This window comes from Podarcis cretensis (genome assembly GCF_951804945.1).
Source record: "Podarcis cretensis genome assembly, chromosome: 4".
Lineage (NCBI taxonomy): Eukaryota > Metazoa > Chordata > Lepidosauria > Squamata > Lacertidae > Podarcis > Podarcis cretensis.
The window spans coordinates 67634428-67645490 of record NC_137173.1 but is presented as its reverse complement, the minus strand read 5'-3'; the positions used below and the strand labels follow the sequence as shown (position 1 = coordinate 67645490).

Here is an 11063-nt window from a genome sequence, read left to right as displayed (position 1 = left end):
TCTCAAAGTTATGGTAAAGAAAAATTGGCACTTGGGCCTCCACAAAGATGGCTGGATGAAAGAACTGCTAGATCTGGACCCTGACTCCACTGAGTCTGCGTCCAACAACCAGGGAACTTCTGAACCAGGACTCCCCAGTGACTGCAGTCTCTGAGCTGCACCCCACCAAGAAGCCAGCATACATTCCCCTATGAGCCTCACTGTGCTTGACTGCAGGCAGCATGTCTTATTAGAGTTAGCAGAGAGGCAAAACAGTGCCAACCTTCAGGTCAGAGGGTTCTTTATTTACCAGCAATGAAGCAGAGGCTGGGAGAGGCAGTGTGACTGAGGGGCCATTTAAGAACTCATTCTGCAACCAACACTTTTGGAACAAGTTGTCTCTTCCTTAGGACCTGTCCAGGGTACTAAAGGCCCTGTCTTTGAGCACCCTTGTTCCCAGACTCTGGTTTTCGGCCTGCTAATTGGTCGCACAGTCTCTGCCTTTTGGCACCTTCCTCTTGCAACTGGTCTCTGGACCACTACTTAGCTTGATTCCTCAATACTCCACCTGAGTTCTGGGCTTGACCTTGAAAAACAGGACCTTGGAAATTAGGACAGTTTGAACTTCCTAAAAAATAATAATACTGTTTTGTTCCATGAGGTCTTTGTACCATGAATGCTGCTCTGATATTTTAATCTTCTGGTGTTTCAATCCTCCGGTCTTTCTGTTTTAAATCTTATATACCGTATGTTTTTATTTTGTAAGCCACTTCGTGATCCAGATGGTGAAAAGCAGGGTATAATTTTTTAAAAATAAATAAAATCCCTCCTCTACCTGCAGGGGAGTGGATAAAACGTACGTACATGGGAACAAGTCTCCAAACAGATCATTGTTCAAGTTTTCTGCTTCTCTCACATAAGCATTGGATCACTACTTGTCAAAGAAATGAGTTGGATCAAAACATTTTGCCATAAATAAGAGGGGGGAACTGTGAAGGTACCTTGCAGATGAGAAGAAGGTTTCCAGCAGCTTCATCCAGCAAGGTGTGTGTGCAGTTTCCATTTTAAAAGGAAGTTTTCTGCTGTCAGAAATCAAAAGCAGAAATTCTGCCCTCTGGATTGTCATGGGTCACACTCAGCTACAAAGCTGATGGAGTGGCCTGGGGTCAATCACACTGCAGCCTAGCCTATTTGACAAGGTTGTTGGACAAATAAAATGGCATGTGGGTGTGCAGCTCAGAAAACTATGTGTGGCACCTCATGTTCCTTGGAGAAAGGGCAAGAGAAAAATGCAGCAACAATCCAATCAAATGTTTTTCTTTCCCATATGTTTGCAAACAAATAAGCCTATAAAATTCAGATTAGGGGAGACACAGACAGAGAAGAGCAATAAAACAACTATTACAGATAGAATAAAGCAGATGTAACTCGAAACCTAAAAGGCAACAGCACCAAGCAATGAGGGAAATGTGAACTGATTGTGATGTTCTTCTTACCTGGACTGAGTCTTTGCAATGGAACACTTTAGAAGTGGAATAGCTAAATAAATAAAAGACATGAATCTTAACCAGTAGGTTTCCACCAAGGGAAATGAGAATCTTTTATCACTTTTCCTGCTTTCTACATCCCAGCTTCCATCCAACAAAAATTATCTCTCCTACACATTTATTATTGAAATGAAACAAGATAACGAAATATCAGATTCCTGCTGGATTTTGCCCATAGCACATGACAGCTTTCTGCAACCCAGAGCCACCCCCCCACCCCCGCCCAGACTACAACATCCATGGCATTTGCAATCTAAAAATTCTGGAGCTGTGTGAGAAATCTTTGGGCAGATTTTTCTCCTTTGTTTTACTGCCTGCAGCTTCAGGGGGCTGCAAATTGGTCTGGAGTATTCAAATGAGGTGCATTGGTTTCTCTGTTTTTCTCAGACTGGGCAAAGGTTCTCACCCTGCCTTTCTCGGACGTTTCTTTCAAATGAAGATGGGGAGGGGAAAATTGGCAGCTGGGTCTCCATGGACAAAGATGGCTCAACAGCACCCCTAAATGGTGGACCTGCTCCTTCAGGGGGAATGCAACCCCAAAATAACTAGAACAAAATCCCTAGTACCTGGACTTGGGAGCCACTCACCCACAGTGCCTCTCTTGTAGCAGAGTTCATTTTCCATTTATGGGCCATCACTCCATTCAGAATTCTGAACCAGATTTAACAGAGAAATAGAGCTCCACACCATCAGCATAGTGATAACTATGTGCCCCAAATCTGCTGATGACTACTCCAATATAGCTGTTAACAGAACTAGGGATCAAGTGGAGTCTTGCAGCACCCTGCTCCTAAAGTAAGGTAAAGGTAAAGGGACCCCTGACCATTAGATCCAGTCGTGACCGACTCTGTGGTTGCGGCGCTCATCTCGCTTTATTAGCCGAGGGAGCTGGTGTACAGCTTCCAGGTCATGTGGCCAGCATGACTAAGCCACTTCAGGCTAACCAAAGCAGTGCACGGAAACGCTGTTTAACTTCCCGCCGGAGCGATACCTATTTATCTACTTGCACTTTGAGGTGCTTTCGAACTGCTAGATTGGCAGGAGCAGGGACCGAGCAACCGGAGCTCATCCTGTTGTGGGGATTCGAACCGCCGACCTTCTGATTGGCAAGTCCTAGGCTCTGTGGTTTAACCCACAGTGCCACCCATGTCCATGCTCTTAAAGTACCAGGATGTAAATAGATAGTCCCTGAAAGCTTCTCTCTGAGACTGGACATGCAGGTAGAAGCAGGTAGATCATGGAAAATTCCATCGCAAGCATTAGGATTTAGTTTATAGTACAGCTGTTCCTACATGGGTGGGGCTCCACTTTTCTTTGGTGTGCCAGATCAAAAGGTGGCCACCTATCCATGGGCCCCTTCTGAAAGGTGGGTAGTTCCACCCACCTGTCAATCAGCTGACTTCATATGAATGCTAAGCTTCACAGTTCCATTTGTTTCTTTGCAATGAAACTTGCATTCAGCTCTGTTTAAGTTCAGAGCCAAGTGCAAGGCCTGCTGTTTACGGCAATGATCGGTTCCTCTTGGACGCTCCAACTGAGAACACTCAGGTAGAACTAATCATAGTGGGCTTTGCATTTGGTGCTTAATTTAAACAGCCTCGAATACAAGGCCCACTGCCAAGGAACAGTCAGGAGCACACATTAAAGAGTCTGATAGCTCCTTTGCAGCAATGGCTTTTACCTAGGTTTTAGGAAACAGGTGACATCAGGTAAGTGACAGGTGGGCATGGCTGGGGGGAAACAAACTGTGTTGTGTTAAAATCTAGTATTTGTCCTTAAAAAAAGAAACCAAGAGAAACTATCATTAGACTTCCATAATGCAGAGACTTTATTTCCATAATCAAAGTTTATGGATCAGAAAGTACTGCTGGTTTTGAATTCCACAATATTTAGTTTAGCAACTTATTTCCCCAAAAACGCTGACTCAGTGGGTTTCCAGTATGTTCACCTTCATAGGCAATACTTCTCCAACTTCCAGATTCTAAGGACCTACAGAGAATGCTATTACAATCTCGACCCACCAGCTGAACTTGATTGAGGCATCCAGTTAGCCATTGTAGAGTCAGAACGCTGTGCAGAATCACTGATCTTTCCCAGATGGACCATTAAGCAAACTACTGTGGTGGTTCATACACTGCGTTATGTTCTAGATTTTGGCCTGAATATGTATGGGTGGTAATCTTGTTGTCATTCTAAACAATTGTGCTTTTTTCTTTTCTGTTGAAGTATAACAGTTTTACAACGGGTTTATATATCATTTTGTTCTAAAGCTGACTGCTCAGAGATATCATTAACACTCAAGAGCATCTACTGCAGTTGTGCTTATGTATAAACTCTGGGTGCGGAAACTGTGTCTATATTTCTTGAAGCATAAATTGATTATTATGATACATGCTCACCAGCAAGTATTTTTTATCTGTCTACTATTAGAGGCATTATGATGGTGCTTTGGAAATATTGTATTCTGCATAGAAATCAAACAAGTATTTGTTATTCTGAATGCCCTGTAAGCTGATGATTTTTTTTTTTGGGGGGGGGGGAATTAAAAGACAAACAGCTTCTATGAAATCATTCCAGGAACCAATTTCTGTGAGTGGCTCAAGTGGAGGGCAGGGAAGGGGCGGAAATGCAAACATTAAATCAAAGATGCATTCAGTTTGGATTTTTGGCTCCAGAAAAGGTTTCCCAAGCTTAAAAGATGTGTACTTGTGAAGGGAATGCACGTGCTGGGGAGCAACAAGTATTGTAAAAGCATATAGACTATCTACCATCTGCTCATCTATTTATGTAAATGAACAGCATCTTGCAGCAAAGGAAGTCATAATAGGTCAAATAACCATGTTACCGGTTGTTAGACCAAGTATGCAATGCATTGCAATCATTTATATGCAATCTGTTTGCATTCAGTTGTCAAGCAGCCACTTGGCTTTCAGAAACTGATCCAGCATAATAATGTGGACAGAACTGATAGTGGTCTGGCTTAGTAAAAACAAGACAAGACAAGAATCTTAAATAAGGACTTTTCCATTGGAGTCCAATGTTATGGAACATAAGAAGAGCCCTGCAGGATCAGGGCCAGTGGCCCACCTGGTCCATCATTCTATTGTCACAGTAGCAAGTCAGTTGCCTGTGGGATACCCTCAAGGAAGACCTCAGCCCAACAGTACTCTCCCCTCCTGGAACTGTCTTCTGAGAAAAGTTGATTAACCTTTTAAAGTAACCTGCCTTCCTACCAATAAAGGACCTAAGGGGGCTCACAATATAAATTAAAACAGATACAACTAAAACACAATGAATATAAATATTAAAAATAAATTAAACAAGAAACTATTAAAAATAGCATTGAATACACATAAAATCTGCCAACAAATTTCCGTATAGTTAAAGCCATGGTTTTCCCAGTGGTGATGTGTGGAAGTGAGAGCTGGACCATAAAGAAGGCTGATCGCCAAAGAATTGATGCTTTTGAATTATGATGCTGGAGGAGACTCTTGAGAGTCCCATGGACTGCAAGAAGATCAAACCTCTCCATTCTGAAGGAAATCAGCCATGAGTGCTCACTGGAAGGACAGATCGTGAAGCTGAGGCTCCAATACTTTGGCCACCTCATGAGAAGAGAAGACTCCCTGGAAAAGACCCTGATGTTGGGAAAGATTGAGGGCACAAGAAGAAGGGGATGACAGAGGACGAGATGGTTAGACAGTGTTCTCAAAGCTACAAACATGAGTCTGACCAAACTGTGGGAGGCAGTGGAAGACGTGCCTGGCGTGTTCTGGTCCATGGGGTCACGAAGAGTCGGACACAACTAAACGACTAAACAACAACAACACATAAAATCATTTAAAAGCAGAACAATGCCTCGCTCAAAGGAGCCTGCCATAACAGCCAGTTAGTGTCAAAGGCCTATTGGAACAAACAAGTCTTTGCCTATTGGTCAAAGGAAAGCAGAGAAAGAGAGTGCCAGTCTAGCTTCCCATGGAAGCGAGTTTCATAATCTGGGAACAGCCGCTGTGAAAGCCCTTTCTTGTGTTATCAATGTGCCTGTAACGGTGGTGGGACTGAGAGAAAGATCACCCCAGATCGCAGACTAGCCAGGCTCATACAGGGAGATACAGTCCTTCAAACAGTCTAGACCCAAACTGTATAAGGACACTGTGAATTATGCCCAGAAGTAGCCAAGTAGCCAATGGCATTGTTGTAACAAGGTGCTTCTGTTCCTCCTGGAACTGGCTCTGGTCAGCAATTTGACCATGGCATCTTGGACATGCTGAAGTTTCCATACGTTGTCCAAAGGCAGCCCCACCCAGAGCATATCAGAGTATATCTTCCTTCCTACTGGTCTAAATAATGGCAGGAAAAGAGCATAAGGCAAGTGGCATAATGAAAAGCAGTACTGGGATGTAGTCGATATAGCAGCCAATTTTCAAAGGCAAACTGAAACATGTTTGCCTGTCAGTTTTCAAAGGGCAACTGAAATTTATTTACCTGCCAGGTACAGATGTGTCAAAAATCCTTTGGAAACTGACAGCTATGTCTGTCCCACCCCCCACACTGATTTTCACTAAGCTGTTGGAGATTTTCTCTTTAAAGTTTTGGTTTTTCAACAGTATGGTTTATGTTAAAATCCCATGAGTGTCATTGAAAGAGGTCACATACCTATTGCTGAGAATAAGAAGACTAGAAGGAATATTTCCAGCAGATTACCTTGAGGTTATTTGTTATTTTGTATATAGCTGACCAGCTGTTACTATTATTACACCTTTCTGTATTTATCCTGTATAAATACAGAGTACTGTGTAGTACATTTATTTCTGCTCTGTTGACTGAAAGTGAAGACAGTGATGTTATATGGGGGGTGGGGATAGAAATGTTTTAATAAACAAATAAATAAAACCACAATTTGAAAACTTGAAACTGTAGTGAACATACCTAGCAGATTCCAGACGCAAGTCAAGTAAATAGAAAGTAAAAGATCAGGGTAATGAGATTACAAAGTTTTTCCCAGAACAAGAGCAAGCTGCTTTCATTGTACCAGCCTAATAATGGTTTCTGTTTCAATTAATTTTGTTAAGTATACAATTAGTTACTGCGGCTCTCCTCTGTATCTGGTCATAACCTTGCACTACTGTGGCAGGTTTGGGCTATTTACTTAGGCTTTAATTACCTCAGTGCCAGGGTCCATGCCCTTCTGGCAAAGGCAGAGACTCGCCTGGAAGTGAATCATACATGCAGACATTCTTTGATGAGACTGAGATCATCTTTTCCATTCACAGCAGCAGCCAGGCTTCATCAGATGATCCCTCTTTTTGAATTTAAGAAGAATGAAGCTGTACTATTTATGTTGGCTCCAGCTTTGCTAGCTGAATATCGCAGCATCTTTACTATCTTCCGCATCCTTCTCTAGACTGTGTCAAATTCGTCTTCTTGTTTAATGCATGGATGGAGGTGGAGGAACAGCATCTTTGTGCTATAGTTTGGCTCCTACACACCCACACCCACCCACCCACACCCCTAACCCAATGGAAGTTGTCACATGAACTGTGCATTATTATCTGTCCAATGATGGGAGCATTGTGGATAATTCTCCAAATTGCAGAAGACCAAGGGGAGAGTACCCTTAAGCAATCCACATTTAATCCATGATCTGACCCCTAAATCATACCATTTCATATCAAAAAAGGAACATTCAAAGCAGAAAAATTATATTTAAAAAACTCTAACTCATTTATTTCAACTCTAAAGATTCCATCTTTACTTTTCAAACGACTTTTAGACTTTGTTTTGGTGTCAGTCATACATCTTGGTGTTTTCAGACTTTCTGTCTTCAGGGGAAGCCCTTTCCAGTTTGACTTGTCTCCTGAAGAACTGCTGCAGATACTCCCATTGCATTGTGAAATATTCTGGATCAAGGTCAGTGAACGGAACCTGCAGCCTTCCAGATGTTGTTGGGCACCATCCCACATCATCCTTGCCCACTGGCTGTGCTGGCTGGAACTGATGGGAGTTGTTTGACACCATCTGGAGGGCTACGGATTAGTCACTCCACATGGAGTTCTGGTGCATGTGATTCCTACCTCCATGTGTTTTTATGATGCTTGGGAAATGATACATTATCATAAATTATTTCCTAAAAAATAGTCTGTGCCAGCCTAATCAATATTTAGTCACTGTACATGTCTGTGCAGAAGTAAGCTCCAGAAGTTTAATGGGGATTTACTCCCATGTAGGTGTTACTACTAAGAGTGTGGCTGATCTGCTTTAAAATGTTGTCTTTAATGAATGATTCAAAAGATATACAAAAGAAAACACGTGCAAAATAACCCACAACTTTGTTCTTTGTGGGTCTGCACTTTTGGGGTTCTTATTTGTAAGATCTGATTGTTTTATTTCCCAGTTTCTTATTTTATTTGTTTCATGTTTCAGAAATAAAATCTACTGGATTTCTCTCCCCCTTTCTCTCTTTTTAGCCTCCATTCTTTGCAGCAAGCTCAGGTACCTTCATTCTCATTCTGGTGAGAAACACAAATAGCAAAAATGTCTGGTTGTGCAAAGCATTTCCTTGCAGGCAGAGCACTGATTTGACTTTTAAACCTCAGCAATCAGCAAATAATCCACTTTGTATTCTCTTACTGCTCTAATTGTATGGAACAGGAATACATTTTGTTAAGCAATTACGAGGAAAAAAATATTATTGCCTGAGTAACAGAGGGGGGAAAGGTGAAGTAATTTGTGGGCTCTTGTTTTCATGGGATAAAAACATTGTAATTGCTTATTTATGCAGTCTGCTCCTGCTGACTCCACTTGTAAACATATCTGTTATTTCAACAAAGACATTTGTTTCCCTTGCAAAATAATTGTCCATTTAATAAAGAAATAGATTTAAGGATTAGCCTTAATGAGTTGTTTTCGGGAGATTTCCATGTTCAACTCTCATTATATTTAATTATGTAATTAATTATAATGGGAGCAGCACACTTAAATGTGCTTGGCTGTTTTATGTATTCAGCAGAAATTTTTATTTCAAAAGGACAGAGCACTTAATCAGTAGAAAGTGGTCTCCCACCCCACAGGAACTAATTTCAAGATACGAGAGAACACACTTCTTGTATATTGCACTTAGAAAAATGATAAAATTATGGCCAACGTTGCAAATAAATGAATACTCCGTCTGGGAAACCGGCAAATCCTTGCTTAATTTATGGCATGATCACTGGAAAGCATCTGTGTGATTAAAAAACCAGAAAACAAACCTCTGCACAGAGTACAGAAAGAGTAGGCTGACAGTTATCAGATGAGCCAGGTGTGATTTCTTCAGGGAAATGGAAAGTTGCACCCAAGTTGACAGAACTCAGCAACAGCAAGTTAAGTCTTATGCAACTTAGAAAGGCAGTTGAACTGAAGTAGGAGTGGGTGAGGACCTCCCACTTCTTGGTCACAGTCACTGCTTAAGAAACAACACCAATTCTAGGAACACTCCTAAACTGCAAACCTGCTTCTTTCAAAGGAAGTTCAATCTTGTCCAAAAATAAGCCAAACTTTCACCCCTTTGTGAGTTGCCCAACTCCCCATCAACAGCTTTGTCTGGAATGTGCTTCAGTTTTGTTCTAAACTGGCAAGAGGTTTCGGTTGAAATCACCTAAGTCCTAAGCAGTGATTTCATCAGCAGGAGCTGTTCACTTCACAGTCAGCGCAAAGTCCAACAATAAACCAGAAACAATCAGCACTCAGGAAGCAGTAGACAGGAGTTTCCGGGCATACATCAACTTGCGCCAGCAATTTGCTTCTTGGAGACACCGAGGCTGACTGAAAGAGGCTTCAGGAAGCACTGCCTTCACGCTCAATGGACGGACACTTTCACTCCCTTTCAACACAACACCAAGTCATTATGGAAGGATTATGCAGAACTGTAGAGGTTTATAGCTCAGAGTGCTATGATCCAGAACTGTTCATTCAGCTGTTGGCTTGTGTCTGCTATGATGTCTGCTAATGGCAATTCCACTCCTTAAATGGTCCATTTGGTCCTAGGCACTTTGGAGACTGGGCATTGTTGTTAATTCCCACAGTGTCTCTGATGAAGGAGTGATCTCCTGTTTACCATGCCACCGTGGGTGACCTCTAGGCAACCAAATCAAATTGGCATGCAGCCCAGACCAGCTAGGCCTTTCTAGAGACAATTCCCTGACAACAATATCAGGCAATAGTTATTTGTTCCCCCTGTTCTTTCCTGCCATTGCTCTTCTTATCGGACATATACCAGGGTTATATATGTGGAAATATGCACTCAGTCCTGCAAGCTACTGGAATGAATGTTTGGGTGACAGCTACTCCATTCCCATCATGTTGAAGGTGTCATGTGTTCTTAAGTGTTGCTGAGCTTAGAAGTGGAGTGGAAGGCAGAGATGAAAGAGGAGGGGAAACTGGAGAGTGGTAAACAGGGGTCTAAGACCAGGTAACGGAGGCTGGAGGAGGCAGTCACTTCCTTCTCCCGGGATATGGCTTCTTTGCATGGGGAAGCAGGACCCCTTCCTTCCTAGGGAGAGAAGCACAGCAATGGAAACTGAGGAAGGTGTCCACCACCTGTTGGGGTGGAGAAACTGGGGTCAGAAGGTGAGGGCACAACCTGGTCATCCAGGACTTGGCAGTGCTCCCATCACTGGGAACAGATTCATCATTCCCAATGCAGTGAGGACCTGCATACCCAACCACCTTGCAAGGCACAAGAGTCTTGCAAGTAAGCTCACTTTGCCCCACCTTTAAAAGCTTGGTAGGTGGGTATGCCTACCCATTGGGACAACTCTGTTGCTTCTCTGTGGCTCTGAATTCCTTGTCCTGATCCTAAGGGTGAGACCAACAGACCTGCTATTCACCAACAGGGGACAGCTTCTGAGGCATGAAGCAGGTGATGCACTATTTGGTGGCTGTATCTGCTGCCCCTGTGCAGCCTGCCACCTGAGTTAGTCACCTCACCTTGCCTCATGGGTGGGCCAGCTCTGCCTGGATCCCTTGGACTGCTACTCCTAGCCCAGATAGCCTCACTTTACCTGTCATCTAGACTCCTTCCAAATCTAATAAGAAGCTCCCCTGAACTCAATAGGACTTATTTTGGAATTGCCATGTATATGATAGCACCGTTAATTGTAAGGGATGGGTGGATCTGACAGTTTCTGAGACTCTCTCTCTCTCTCTCTTTACAATCTTAACATCAGTTCCCCACATTTCTACATTATTATTTTATTTTTTCAAAGTCTTCATGAAAGCTCATCAGCTTTTCTCCTGATATACACCTTTTAGTGCACTTTTGTCTAATGTCCACATTTTTGCAAATAATTTTCCCTAATGTGTTTTTGTCTGTTACTTTCACAAATGTATATGCATTTTATGCACACTTTATCCTGGTATACACATTTTTATACACATTGCCTGGCTGTAGAACTGCATTGTAAAATGTGGAGAAGTGCAAATTTTGAAGGATGGCTGTGTTTCATTTTGCACATTTCTTTGCAGAGTGCGAGTTTGGTAAGTGTGCCTTTAAATGCG

The 11063-nt window shown here is 42.5% G+C and overlaps 1 protein-coding gene across 1 annotated transcript in view; it reads right to left on the bottom strand.

Annotated features, from left to right (window-relative positions):
* The window catches only part of LOC307214293 (uncharacterized protein), a 52822-nt gene that overhangs the window by 18526 nt on the left and 23233 nt on the right, over nucleotides 1-11063 (bottom strand). The window lies entirely within an intron of this gene.